General features: G+C 43.4%; 1 long non-coding RNA gene across 1 annotated transcript in view; it reads right to left on the reverse strand.

Annotated features, from left to right (window-relative positions):
- The window catches only part of LOC141101066 (uncharacterized), a 112,106-nt gene extending 97,438 nt beyond the window's left edge, over positions 1-14,668 (reverse strand). Inside the window, exon 1 of the long non-coding RNA XR_012234877.1 lies at positions 14,419-14,668. This is a non-coding gene — a long non-coding RNA (uncharacterized lncRNA). The remainder of the gene's footprint in view (positions 1-14,418) is intronic.
- Positions 14,669-15,369: the final 701 nt, after the last annotated feature.

Here is a 15,369-nt window from a genome sequence, read left to right on the forward strand (position 1 = left end):
TAGCGCATGCCCCACGTTGTCATGGCCTGGCAGCGTGGGAGTGTAAACTAACCAAGCTAAGCTGCGTCCCCTGTCCTTCCCGACCGTGACACCCCTCCAGATCTCAGGGGGAAGAGAGGGAGAGGGTGCTGGAAAAATGCTTGAATTTCCCGTTGACTTTCATTATACTCGATACTCAGGTCAAGCTCCCAAACATTACAATTTGCCCAACTCGAGTAACAAGCACTCGAGCATTTTAGTGCTTGCTCATTACTAGTAGTAATAGTAATCAAAGCAGACACTTTGTTTCTTCTCGGCAGCACTGAGAGCACAGCTTTTCCCCTGGAGTCTTTATTTTACTCCATGCCTCCATGTTTACAAAGTATCCACGTTTTATTATTTAGAAGGTCAGTGTATAATATCCTAACAAAATCTTTACTGCTTTCACCCCAGAAGCTTTCCACGCTGTAATGAGAGAATATTTGTGCACAGAGAAATGTGACATCCAGGTTAAGAGATTTGGAGACTGATTACATCTACTTTTATCAATGTTTCATGAGGCTGCATCGTAATTATTCCTTAACATTCACCTTAACGCTGCAAGCATTTTTTTTGTTCTTCTTTAGCGAGAATTTGAAGAATATTTCAGTCTATTTAATATTTCTACTACAGTATAAAGGTTTGGACAAATTGTCACAAAGTGTGAAACTTAGAACGTGATGATCCAGAGTAAGTGGAAGTAACTCCACTGTGACACTAATTGTCTTTTTAATATGGCAGGAGAGGTACAATTTTAAAGGGGTTGTCCACTACTTGAACTACTCCTTTTAAAATGTGTTGGTCTCCCGAGTAAAATATAAAAAAAACCTAAAAAAAAACCTCATACTCTCCTGCTACACTAGCATCATTGTTGGCACCGCATCTTCCAGTGCTCGCATGATAATGTCATGTCACGCAAGTGCTTTAGTAAATCAGTGGCAGATGATATGCGGCCATCTTCTCGTGTACCCCAGATGTCCGAGATCTTTCGGAGGGAAGTGTAAGTGAAGCAGCTTAAAGCAGCCACTGTTAGCATCATTTACGTGTACAAAAAAGTCGCACAATGAATAGCCGACATTGCTGGGATGGTGACGATACTGGAGGTGAGTACCGTATATTGTTTATTTGACTCAGGAGACTACAGCTTTATCTAAGTAGTGGACAATGCCTTTAAGTACTCTGTATAAAACACACCAAATATATCAGTGTTTTGCGCGCACTTCTCACATTTGTCTTCAAACATTTAGCAGGACTTTAAAAGCTGCCATACTTATTAGATAAACTTCAGCTGAACCCACTGATTTGGGCAGGATTGGCATAACATTTAATTCATTTTGGGGTCACCCCTTTTGTCCCCTGACAGATGATATTCGGTAAGTAAGGGTCACTCAGTTGGAATTCATTCAGCTGATCCCTTTGTTCAGCTGGTGATGATGCTACGCAGACTGTCTCCCTCTCACAGCTGACAGTAATCTCTCCTCATATACAAGAGTTATTATATCGGCTAAGTGAAAGTTCGGTCAACAGATACCCAATTACACTTTGTGAATCAGCTACTTAAAGGGGTTGTCTAAAGCTCTCAAGCATCTTCCTAAAGAGACTGTCACGCAGCGTCTTGGGACACTGGGTGCTAACCATGTCCCTAGAACTAGGGGCTCCCCAGTCTATCCCTGTCCTCCGGATTACTCCTGAAGGTGGTGACACTGGGTTCTTGTGCCTTGCTATGCCCCTATATATAGCTGAAGTACATAGGATAACAATAACCAGACAAGCAAGGGAAGATGGAAAGGTATAACTGAAAAAAACAATCATACCATATACTGTACATTCACCAAGCAACAGAGTGGAATGCAAAAGAGAAACAGGAAGTAGAAACAAAATAGGAGAGGATGAGGATGTGCACACAGATAACACTCCAAGCAACAATCTCCAACCACAAACTCCTACCACAAACTACACCTCCAACTAAATACCAGGAAATAAGAAGTAACACTGGCAATTCCTAAGTACTAGAGGCAAGCATATATATAGCAGAGGAGAGTGGCCAACACTAAACACCTGAAACAATCCAAATAGGAGAGATCAACTGAACTGATTAACCATTGCACTGATACAAGGAAAAAACCTGCACAGCTTAATATTATAGTGAAGTTCTTCTAACCAGAAGTTCATGAAACCAGATGCAGATCTTCTGGCCCCTCTCTGGCATGGTATCTCCATAACATGGTGTCTTTCTCAGCAAAATGACTGTTCAGACAAAGGTCAGGCGCTCAATGCACCTCTGGTGAGGCCAAACAATTCAGTGCACCTAGCCACCTACTTTTTTATCTTTTATCTCTATCCTCCTCTGGCATCTGAAGGTACAGGGCTGTCAATCAAGTAAGATGTGATGGAGATAGATTGAAAACAAGGGGGTGGGAAATACACAGATACACTCAATCGTTTGACAATTCCACTGGAGCACCGAGCACGTGTGCTTGGTTTGAACAGTCATTTTGTGCAGACAGACTGCCTATAATGTGCCCAAGTGTAGAGGGATTGGACAGAGAGATACTTATTTACTGCACCATTGTAAAATATCTACCCTGTAGCTAAATATTTTTGGGCAGCAAAATGGTGTGAAAAAATTGACTCCAAAACAGTTCTACAGTACCACAAAAAATGGTAGATTTTTCTGCACACTCAGATTTTCACGCTGTACTATCAAAAGGATTTGGCTGTAGTCTGCAGTGTCAACAATAATAATAATCTTTATTTATATAGCGCCAACATATTCTGCAGTGCTTTACAATTTAACATTTTAAAAACACAAGTCATAAGTAACAACGTTAACAATACAATAATTAAAGCAAAATAAGACGACCTTGCTTGTGAGAGCTTACAATCTACAATGAGGTGGGGAGATACAAAGTACAGGTGTGTATTTACAATGGTGTATTTACAAAGAAGGTCCAGCCATCTTGAGGGAGTGAGGTATGGATGGAGATAGTGAATGGGCTACACACGCACACTTACACATAGAATGACTTTGATTAGTGAACGTGATAGGCCACTCTGAACAAATGTGTTTTGAGGGAACGCCTGAAACTATGCAAATTGTGGATAGTCCTGATTTCTTGGGGTAGAGCATTCCAGAGGATAGGAGCAGCACGGGAGAAGTCTTGGAGTTGGGAGTGGGAGGTATGGATTAGTGCAGAGGTTAGTCAAAAGTCGTTTGCAGAGCGCAGCGGTCAGTTAGGCCGTTGGGAAGAGTTGTAGGGGGGTGCTGCACTGTGGAGAGCTTTGTGGGTGAGAGCAAGTACTTTGAATTGGATCCTATAATGAATGGGCAGCCAATGTAAGGACTGGCGAAGAGCGGACGTGTCCGAGTACTGATTGGTCAGATAGATGACCCTGGCTGCTACATTAAGTATGGACTGGAGAGGGGATAGTCGAGTGACGGGGAGGCCAATTAATAGAGCGTTGCAGTAGTCCAGGCGGGAGTGGATCAATGCTACAGTGAGGGTTTTTGTTCTTTAGGTGTAAGCGGCAAGAGAGGGCAAGAGATTGTATATGGGATGTGAAGGAGAGATTGGTGTCAAACATAACACCCAGACAGCGGGCCTGCTGCTGGGGTGTTATTGTGGTACCACCCTCGGAGAGGGAAATGTCAGATTTAGGGAGGTTAGTAGACGGCGGGAGCAGAAGAAGTGCAGTTTTGGAGAGGATAACTTTCAGATAGAGAGCGGACATGATGTTGGAGACTGCGGAGAGACAGTCACTGGCGTTCTGTAGTACAGCAGGGGGAAGGTCGGGGGACAATGTATATAGTTGTGTGTCATCAGCATAAAGATGGTACTGAAATACTGAAAGCCAAATCTGCTGATAGTCTGTCCAATTGGGGCCGTGTAGAGAGAGAAAAGAAAGGGGCCAAGGACTGAGTCCTGAGGTACCCCGACTGCAAGAAGAAGAGGAGATGACATGGAGCCAGAGAACAAAACACTGAAGGAGCGGTCTGAGAGATAGGAAGAGAACCAGGAGAGAGCAGTGTCCTTAATGCCTAGTGACTGGAGCCTAGAGAGTGGGAGATGGTGGTCAACAGTATCGAAAGCTGCAGATAGGTCAAGAAGAATGAGCAGAGAATGGTCACCATTATGTTTTTCTGTCAGAAGGTCATTGGTCACTTTGATGAGTGCAGTTTCAGTCGAATGTAGGGGGTGGAAGCCGGACTGTGAAGGGTCTAGAAGGGAGTGAGTGGAGAGGTAACAGGCAAGGCGGGAATAAACTAGGTGCTCCAAAAGTTTAGAGATGAAGGGGAGATTGGAGACTGGTCTGTAGTTGTTTGTGCAGGATGGGTCGAGAGCGGGTTTCTTTAGTAATGGAGTAACGATGGCATGTTTGAATGGATGGGAAAATGCCCGAGGAGGAGAGATTAAAGATTGTAGTTAGGTGGGTTGTGACGACTGGAGAGAGAGACTGGAGAAGATGTGAGGGAATGGGGTCAGTAGTGCATGTAGTCAGACGAGAAGAGAGGAGTCTGGAGGCTTCTTCTTCTGTGATGGGATCAAATGTGGAAAGTGAGCCAGGGGAGATGCAGGAAGTGATGGTAGTCACAACACTTGGTGGTTGGGAGCAGATTTCCTGACGGATATTATCTATTTTTTCTGTAAAGTGGGAGGCCAGGTCATCAGCATAAATATCTGTGATAGGGGCTTCTGCTTTTGGCCTGAGGAGGGAGTGAAAAGTGTCAAAAAGTTTCTTGGGGTTGTTGGCTAGTGAGGAGATCAGGGTGGTGAAGTAGGTCTGTTTGGCGAGGTTAAGGGCAGCGTTATAGGTTCTTAACATAAATTTGAAGTGGATGAAGTCATCTGGTGTGCGGGTTTTTCTCCATAGGCGTTCAGCACTCCTAAAGCATCGCTGGAGAAGTTGAGTTTGCAATGTGAGCCAGGACTGTTTTACTCTGTGCTTGGAGGTTCTGAGGGTGAGGGGAGCTACTTGGTCAAGGTTGCTTCTAAGAGTGTTGTTGTAGTGATGAACAGCCAGATTAGGACAGGAAAAAGAGGAGATTGGGGACAGTGATGAGTGTAGGCAATCTGAAAGAGGGTTAATGGCTTGTAGATTTATGAATGTGTGGTAGGTAGGAGTGAGCTGGGGTGGGCGAGGATTTGTGAGCATGAAGGAGAGGATGTTGTGGTCAGAGAGTGGAAGCGGTGAGTTATTTAGTTGGGAGATTGAACAGAGCCGGACAAAGACCAGATCAAGGGTGTTACCGTCCTTGTGTGTCTCAGAGGTTGAAAGCTGAGAGAGGCCTAGAGAGGTGGTTAGTGATAGAAGCTGGGATGCAGATGTCAAAGTAGGGCTGTTAATGGGGATGTTGAAGTCTCCCAGGATAAGGGTTGGAAGTTCTGAGGACATGAAGTGCGGCAGTCAGGCTGAAAAGTGGTCAAGGAAGTGGGTGGGTGAGTCTGGGGGCCGGTATATGACCGCTACTCTGAGGGAGAGGGGACGGAAGAGCCTGACGGTGTGGACCTCAAAAGAAGGGAATATGAGTGATGGAACTGGGGGGATGACCTGGAAAGTGCATTGTGGGGACAGGAGTATGCCGACTGTGTCTGACCGACCATGTCGACCATGCCGACCATGTCTGTTTGTGGGTCTTGGGAAATGAGAGAATTGTAAGCCACCATAGGAAATGGCAGCAGGAGAGACAGTGTCAGAATCCTGAATCAAGGTTTCAGTGAGGGCCAACAGATTAAGAGAGTTGTTCAGAACGTAGTTGTGTAGGAAAGGAAGATTGTTACAAACAGACCGTAGATTCCAGAAGGCACAATTAAAAGATGGAGATGAGGCAGTGCAAGTGATATTAATTGGATTTTTATGGTTTCGATATGAGGTAGGGTAGGAGTTGAGGTTGGGGGATGGTGGACCAGGGTTGGGGGAGATGTCCCCTGAAATCAGTAGTAGTAGGAAGATAAAGAGCAAATAGTTGTTGGAATTGTAAGTAGTTTTTTTCTGCAATGTGTTTGGGCAAGATGGGCTGAGGTTTCTCAGGAAGGTGAGGAGTGCATGGGAGCTGTACATGGGAGAGGGAAAATGAGCAAAAAAGACAGCAAAGAAAGCTGAATAGCAATAACGTCATAATTTAGAAAGTTCATAAATAAATACTCCAGCTCATTATAAGGACAATGCAGGACGCACTGCCAAAATATAAATATAAACCAAAAAGAAAAAAGCAATGCCTAAAGTCCAAAGTATATTGTGGTTTAAAAATCACAAAGCTTTATTGAAAAACCAGATAGCAAACAAATGTGGCTTAAAAGTAGTGACACATAAGAACACAGTAGAGGGATGGTTTACAATGTCCCCTAAAAAGTGTAACGTCAAACATATGACATAGCCTGGTAATGTGAATTAATAGAAGTAGCTATTACATGGCCAAAAAAACAGTACAGAAGGGTTAAGAGCAAATAGATGTACAATGTCCCTGTTTTCCTGGTATGTGCCTCAATTTGTTATGTGCTTTATATGGCTTTAAAACTGGTATATTTGTTATCTGGATTACCACCTTTGGATTTTTCCTTATACTTATTTATCTGCTGGTCATCTATTTACTCTTAAATTAAGAATGTAGAAAAATAGGGGTTCTGGATTGCTTTGGAATAAAATAATCAGGATTAAGATGCAAAAAAAATTATTCCTAGCCACTGATAATTGGGGCTAGGTATATACGGTCAATATATGTAATAGGCAGCAGCATCAGACAGTAATGGAATGGACCCTCTTGATGTATGCTATGATATCTATTAAACCAGATCAGTAGCATAACTACCTGGGGCAGGGGGGGCGGTGGCCCTAGGCCCCGTGCTCTGAGGGGGCCCACCCACTGTAACTGTATCTGTGGCAGAGCAGGGTGAATCGATCATCTCCCTCCCTGCTCTGCTTTGTTCTCTCTTCTGTGTGCACAGGACCTGTGATGAGGTCACAGGAGGGGAGGAGTCAGGGGTCACCTGATCAGGGGCCTCAGTGTGCTCATTGTCATAGTGTTGGATGAGGGGAAGTTTATGTGCGGGGTCAGGATGAGTTTGCAGGGTGCATGTAGCAGAGTTGTGTGTACGAGGTGTACGGAGCGGAGCCGTGTGTGTACGGAGCAGAGCCGTGTGTGTGTACACGGCGGAGTCCCGAGGAGCACTTTAAAATTCACACGTGACATTCTACTGGAAGTGACATGCTAGAAGCTGACAAGAAAGGAGATAATTTCAGGAGGAAATTGTGACAGAACCATGGAGGCACTTCAGGGAATGCTTCAGATCCATCACCGTGTCCTCCTTCTCCAGCGCAGACAGCGGGATCGCCTTGGACTAGGGGATGTTGGCCATGTGAGCGGATCATGATATGTCCTGCCTCGGGAGGCTCAGGTGGGCATTACAATGGGAGCTGGGCTGCTATAGTATCTTTATAGAATCTTTCTTTCTCTCTCTGTGTCTTTCTCTCTCTCTGGTATTTCTTTCTTTCTCTCTCTGTTCTTTCTTTCTCTCTCTAATCTTTCTTTCTTTATTTCTTTCTTTCTCTCTCTAATCTTTCTCTCTCTCTCTATCTAATCTTTCTTTCTTTTGCTAATCTTTCTTTCGCTCTTTCTGTTCTTCCTTTCTCTCTCTCTCTGTTCTTGCTTTCTCTCTCTCTGTTCTCTTTCTTTCCCCTCCTTCTTTCTCACCTCTCTTTCTTTCCTCTCTTTCTTTCCTCTCTTTCTTTCTCTCTGTTCTTTCTTTCTTTATAATGTAGCCCCTTCATATGGTATAATACAGCCACCCCAAAGAATATAATGTAGCCCCTTCAGAATATAATGCAGCCCCCCTCATAGGGTATCATGCTGCCCTCCCTTATATTAGGTATCATGCTGCCCCCCTTATACAGGGTATCATGCTGCCCCCATCATACTGGGTATCATGCTGCCCCCTCCTCATACGGGGTATATTATGCTGCCCCCTCATAAGGGTGTCATGCTGCCACCCCCCCCCATATGGGGTATCATAATCATGCAACCAGGACTCACTATATAAATTTTTTTAACAACCCCACTATATTCGCCTCTCCTCCTTGCTCCCACGCTGATTTCAGCGGCGATTCTGCTCCGATGTCAGGAGCTGCACTGCAGTCAGACCAGTACACAGCGGGGACGTAATATCAATATTGGTCTTTTTATATATAGATTATTTTTAGCAACAGCGCGGTCGTCTGCTTAGGTTCTCTGGTTAGGGGCCCACTCAGAAGTTTCGTCCCCCTGAACCAAAACCCTAGCTACGCCTCTGAGCCAGATACAGTGTCTGCATGCCTTAAACTGATATTATATAACCACATATACTCCCTGCCTACCTAGCACTGCAATCTATAATTAGTCCTTTGAAGGACTTTTGGTTTAGCTGGACATGTGGATTCAACAATGGTATACCCACACTAATTAAAGCACAAATCTCTCCATATCTCAGCAGCAACTCTCCCTACACAGTCTGATTCTGGAGGCAACTGCGCCGAGCAGGGTGGCGCCAGATCTGATATAGACCTGATGACGCTGTGCGGCCAGCCAATCACTGTAATACCACAACAATGATGGCTGTGGCATTATAGTGCGTGGCAGACAATCCCTGCAAGTTGATTGGCACTCTAAAGAGCACCAAACTTGCAGGGCAGGGACCCGAGCTCTTGCTGGATAATACTGGAAATGCTCAGTGCTCGCTGAGTACCGCAAGTACAGCGATACTCGAGTGAGTAACGAGTAGTGGTGAGCATGTTTGCTCATCACTAGTATGTACACAGTAACTCCATCAGCAGAATAGTGAGCGCAGCTCTGAAGTGTAATACTTCATGTCCCTCGCACTACGTATTGATTAGTGATGTCTATATACTGTAACTTCTGGTGAATTTTTGTCTTAGTTCAGTTATTTTGTTATTATTTATTAGAATCTCTATAAACCACTTAATTTATTTCTTTTTTACTGCAGATGAAAATTACTGAAAACTTCTGAATATTAGGAAGGTTTTAATGTCTCCAGTGAAATGTTAGAATTTATCTTGCCATTTAACTGTTTTCTCACTTACAGACCTCACACCCGTCTAAGATCAGAGATGGGAAAATCAATGCGACAGTAAGAAGTTTCCCTAACGGCGTCTGACAAAAGTGTAACTTCTACAATAATCTCCTGAATAACCAATAAACATATAAACATTCCTAAAAATAAATGAAGTGAAAATGACCGATAATTCCAGCAAGAAGAATTTTAAGGGAGTTCATATTAGGGTAACAGCCGTTGAGAAGGTGCATTGGAAAATTTACAATGAGTAAAATAAGAAAGGTAGATGTGTCTTATGCCAGCTCATAACTCAGACACAGTGTCTTGGCACAAGTGTTACTGGTGTTCACCCTGTGTCCCATCTTTAGGGATCTGACCATTGCTGCAGGCGCCCCTTTGCAGCATCCTTGCATTAACTGCTGGTTGGTGGAGCAAAGTTGCGGAAAAGGTTATCCAAAAGCCTGCTTGCCACTGAAGAAGAGGGTATAATAATAGAATAGCAAGGTTCTGCTTCCATAACTACTATTCATTTCTACAGCAGTTAAAGAAATTTGGAAAGAAAACGAAAGGTTAATATAAGCGCAACAAATCACTAATGCAGGTAAAAGGAGGAACTGTATAGATGGGTGACTGCACACCTCAAATGGCCACTGTCCTACTAAACTGACCCACTAAATTAGCAGAGTCTCTTTCTGAAAAAGTTGGAGTTTACACAAACTGCTCTCACAAATTGGTGTGTATAGAATCATAGAATCATAGAATCGTAGAGTTGGAAGGGACCTCCTGGGCCATCTGGTCCAACCCCCTGCTCAAAGCAGGATTCGCTAAATCATCCCAGTCAGATGTCTGTCCAGCCTCTGTTTGAAGACTTCCATTGAAGGAGAACTCACCACTTCTCTTGGCAGCCTGTTCCACTCATTGATCACTCTAACTGTCAAAAAGTTTTTTCTAATATCTAATCTGTGTCTCCTCCCATTCAGTTTCATCCCATTGCTTCTAGTCTTTCCTTGTGCAAATGAGAATAAAGTTGATCCTTCTACAATGTGACAGCCCTTTAGATATTTGTAGACAGCTATTAAGTCTCCTCTCAGTCTTCTCTTTTGCAAACTAAACATTCCCAAATCCTGCAACCTTTCCTCATAAGACAGGGTTTGCAGACTCGTCACCAATCTGGTCGCTCTTTTCTGAACTTGCTCCAGTTTGTTGATGTCTTTTTTAAAATGTGGTGCCCAAAACTGGACACAATATTCCAGATGAGGTCTGACCAAAGAGGAGTAGAGGGAAATAATGACTTCACGTGATCTAGACTGTATGCTTCTGTTAATACATCCTAGAATTGCATTTGCCTTTTTTGCTGCTGCATCACACTGTTGACTCATATTCAGTCTGTGATCTATTAGTATACCCAAGTCTTTTTCACATGTGCTGTCACTTAGCCCTATTCCTCCCATTCTAAATATGCTTTTTTCATTTTTATTGCCCAGATGTAGTACTTTGCATTTCTCCCTGTTAAAAACCATTCTGTTAGTTGCTGCCCACTTCTCCAGTTTATTTAAATCTTTTTGAATCCTCTCTCTCTCTTCTCTAGTATTAGCTATCCCTCCTAGCTTTGTGTCATCAGCAAATTTAATCAGTTTACCCTCAATTCCTTCATCTAAATCGTTGATAAAGATGTTGAACAATACAGGGCCCAGGACAGAGCCCTGTGGTACCCCACTTGAGACATTCTTCCAACTGGATGTGCAGCCATTTACGACCACTCTTTGGGTCCGATCACTAAGCCAGTTATGAATCCACCTAACAGTTGCCTTGTCCATTCCATACTTAGTCATTTTTTCAATAAGGATTGTATGAGAGACTTTGTCAAATGCTTTGCTGAAGTCAAGATATACTATATCTACAGCATTTCCTTGATCCACCCAATCAGTAATACCATCATAGAAGGAAATTAAATTAGTCTGACATGACTTATTAGTTACAAACCCATGCTGACTCTGATTAATCACTTCATTCTTATCCAGGTATTGACATACATGTTGTTTAATAATTTGTTCAAAGATCTTTCCTGGTATAGAAGTCAGACTCACCTATAGTTGCCTGGGTCCACCTTCTTCCCCTTTTTGAAGATAGGAACAACATTTGCTCTTCTCCAGTCTTCTGGCACTTCTCCTGTTCTCCAAGAATTTTCAAAGATTATGGAGAGGGGTTCAAAAATTTCTTCTGCTATCTCCTTCAGTACTCTGGGGTGTAATTTATCTGGACCTGGAGACTTGAATTCATTTAGGTTAGCTAAGTGTTTCCTCACTATCTTTCTGTTTATAGATATCCTGGATTCTTCTATTCCCTTAATAGGACAGTGAAGAACAGTTGATGTTACATTTTCTTTCTGAGAGAAAACAGATGCAAAATAGGAATTTAAAAGTTCAGCCTTCTCAACATCCTGTCTTACCATTTCATCATTTTCATCCTGTAAAAATCTGGGTGGGTTGGGGCACAACCAGAGTAGGGACCATGGCGTCTCTATATCAACAATAACAATGCAGGCATCTCTAGATGGAGAATAGAGATGAGCAGATCGATCAACAGAGAATCGAGTTACAGTAGAGTTTCCTGAAATCTGCAGTTTCATGCAAATTCGAATATTTTGAGATTTGAAGATTTTTTTGCATGGGGAACCACTTTGAAATTTTGTTGCAAATTTTAAATGTTCTTTTTAAAGAAACAGAAAAGTTACATCTTTGCAGCTTTGGAACCACAGAAGAGTGAACGCTTCTCAAAGCATGAAACTAAAGTTTTATATGAAGGCGAAGGACACAAAGATTTCAACTTTCTGGATTAGAATGCAGATGTCATCTTATTGATGTTGTGTGCTCCTCAGGAATCCAGACGAGGTTTGTTAGAGAAAACAAACAGATTTTACGGCTGTCACAGTTTCCAATATTCTACATTGTTTGGACTGGAAGGAGCGTGTTTTTTTCTTTTCTTGGTATTATTTGGTTGTTTTTTTAGTAGATGTTTTAGCACCTTTTGCTCCAGAAAAGAATTTAAAGACTGAGGGTGAATTTTTACGGGTGAGAAGAATGAAGAAAATGCCACCACTAAGGATAAGAATTTTGCTACATTTAGATTTGGGGATTTGCAATGTATCATTTCATTGTTTAATTTACAGTATCACCATTATTGTAAAGGTCAGCTGATCCCATGGAAGTTTAGCTGTTCCTGCCCCTGACGGGTTGTGTCTACTGTCTGTGGATGTCCGATTGTCGCTATGGCCAGCCACATTATGGAGATTGATTTTTGTCACCGGTCACCCAGAGATCAGCACTTCCAGAGGTATGCATTTTATTATTTATTTATTTATTATGCATTGCTTATATAGTGCTATCCATTTCCACAGTTCTTTACATACATTGTCATCTCACAATCTAAATTCCTTATCTGTATGTCTTAGGATTGTGGAAGGAAATCAGAGAATCCAGAGGAAACCCACACGTATTATGTAAGAGCTAGCGATTTTGGCTATTTCCCCAACTTATTAAAGGGGTTATAGAACTCTTGAATACTTTTTTATCTAGGCAGTAATGGTTTTAAAATAGCAATCAGAGGCATAATGTCTTTTCAGCCCATACACGGATCCAGCGCAGGAAGAAATGTTTGCTCCAATCATAGCCTGCAGTGATCTTGGTGACTTTATCTAGAGCAAGTCTTAAGCCCCATCACACACAGCGATCTCGCTAGTGAGATCGCTGATTTTGTGATGCCACAGTGATCTCGCCAGCAAGATCGCTTCGTGTGACGGGGATCAGCGACCGGCCCCCCTGCCGGGTATCGCTAATAGTTCTCGATCGGCCTGGTCCATTTTTTGATTGCTGGTCTCTCGCTGGCCAGTACGCGTTGCTGCATGTGGCAGGGAGAGAACAGCGATCAGCAACGCTGGACACTGGTTTCTAATGTAAACATCGGGTATCCAGAAGCCGCGCGGCTCTTAGATACCCGATGTTTACCTTGGAAACCAGTGTGTAAGCCGGTTTCCAAGGTAAACATCGGGTATCCTGACGTCCTATGCAAGCCTTATCTACGTGCATTTTTCCTACTAGGCAGCCAACCCCACCATGGTTTGTTAGGTGTGGGGTGGTTGTTTTTATCAGTAGTTTGCACCTGAGCTGTCCCTTGCCTTTATTAGTGGAGGCCCGCTGAATCCTGCTATATGTGCATTTGTCATCAGACAGGGTTTTGGTAAGGCCAAATCTTGTTGTGTGAATTTTTTTGAATTTTTCTATGTTAGCTGTTTTATCTTGCGGCTTGGCCTTGCCATGATGCCCTGCAAAAAAACCATCTAGCACATAAGTAACAAATTCAAGGCCCACGGTCCGTCATGTCATTCTATGCAGCCTGCGAGGTTGGAACACACTTCAACACTGCTCAAGCAAGCTCTCCATGTGGGGAAAGTGGAGAGCCAGAGAAGTGTTGAAGTGTGCACTGGAGCTCAACATCTAAGATGACAACCGTCCCCCCGCTATTAAGCAATCATAATATAAAAATGTATGAAATGTTGCAGTACAAAATAGCCTGGATTGTGGATTAGCAGCCCCAATCAATTTCCAAAGAAATTCAAGCTGTCCTGCCGACTCAGGGGTCTCACTGTCAGTGCAAACGATTCGACAACATTTCTTTTCCAAACATTTTCATTGGTTTTGGAATTTAAAAGGGAAAGGGTAAAAGGGAAAGGAAGGGGCGAAGGGGGGTAGGGAGGGAGATGGAGAGGGAGGGAAAGAGGGGGGAACAAGGGAGGACCAGGAGGGAATATAGAACAAACATTTAAATTTTTCAACATTGTTAATACAAACATGCCATTACGCAGAACGGCTTAAAATGAATAGAGACAATGTTTGCATATTGTTAAAATGAAAGCACAAACACTATTTGAGTATTCTATATCAATTCTAATATAGACAGTAGTTGACCAACCGATATGGTATTAGATTAGGTGAATATATCGACCAATGTTAAAGGGAAGGTGCCGCAATTTTATATAATTTGCAAAAAAATAGTAAGTAACAAAACATGTTGTTTCAGCAAATGTTGTACTAACCAGGATTTATGGTTTGTTTGTAATAATGTTTTAATGTAGCCACTGGGCGCTGCCATCTTGATTTGCAGATCTGTGGAGGACTCATACAGTCTGCAAATATGGCCGTCCCTGCACATAGGAAACTGCGGTCGGCTTCCGACCGCACATTGCAGCCTCAGTAGCAGTGAACTGGGCACGCCCCTGTGGGCTGCACCATTCACTGCTGTAGGTGTGGCTGGGCGCCATTTTACTGTAGCCCAGTGCTATCTGCTGAGCTCCACTTACCCTCTATCACAGGACCACTTGTGGCACAACAGGTCCTGTGTTGTGAGGAGAGGCTGTAGATATGGAGAAGGTGGTCAGCAGAGGAGAGAAGCGCTCACTGGAGCCGGAGGATGGAGAGTGGTGAGTGCGGGTGACTTTTATCTATGCTCCTCTGTACTGCTTACTCCAGGCTCAGCCCTGTGCTTCCTGCTCCAGCGTCCTCCTGCTCTGTCTCCGCCTCCTCACTCACAGCCCCAGTGATCTCCGGTAATCTGACACCTTTGCTTTTATGGCTGTCTGAGGAGGACAGTGACTTATACAGCCCATAGTCTAGTGTATGGGGGGGCTGGAAGTTTCACCAGTGTGGGTATATCTGTAAGCCGTGTATCTAATCCTATCCTGTGTGATACTGACTGCTGAGCCGTGTATCTAATCCTATCCTGTGTGATACTGACTGCTGAGCTGTGTATCTAATCCTATCCTGTGTGATACTGACTGCTGAGCCGTGTATCTAATCCTATCCTGTGTGATACTGACTGCTGAGCCGTGTATCTAATCCTCTCCTGTGTGATACTGACTGCTGAGCCGTGTATCTAATCCTCTCCTGTGTGATACTGACTGCTGAGCCGTGTATCTAATCCTCTCCTGTGTGATACTGACTGCTGAGCCGTGTATCTAATCCTCTCCTGTGTGATACTGACTGCTGAGCCGTGTATCTAATCCTATCCTATGTGATACTGACTGCTGAGCTGTGTATCTAATCCTATCCTATGTGATACTGACAGCTGAGCCATGTATCTAATCCTATCCTGTGTGATACTGACTGCTGAGCCATGTATCTAATCCTATCCTATGTGATACTGACAGCTGAGCCATGTATCTAATCCTCCCCTGTGTCATACTGACTGCTGAGCCGTGTATCTAATCCTATCCTGTGTGATACTGACTGCTGAGCTGTGTATCTAATCATAT

Source organism: Dendrobates tinctorius, unplaced genomic scaffold (genome assembly GCF_039654945.1).
Source record: "Dendrobates tinctorius isolate UK_male_01 unplaced genomic scaffold, ASM3965494v1 ptg000114l, whole genome shotgun sequence".
Lineage (NCBI taxonomy): Eukaryota > Metazoa > Chordata > Amphibia > Anura > Dendrobatidae > Dendrobates > Dendrobates tinctorius.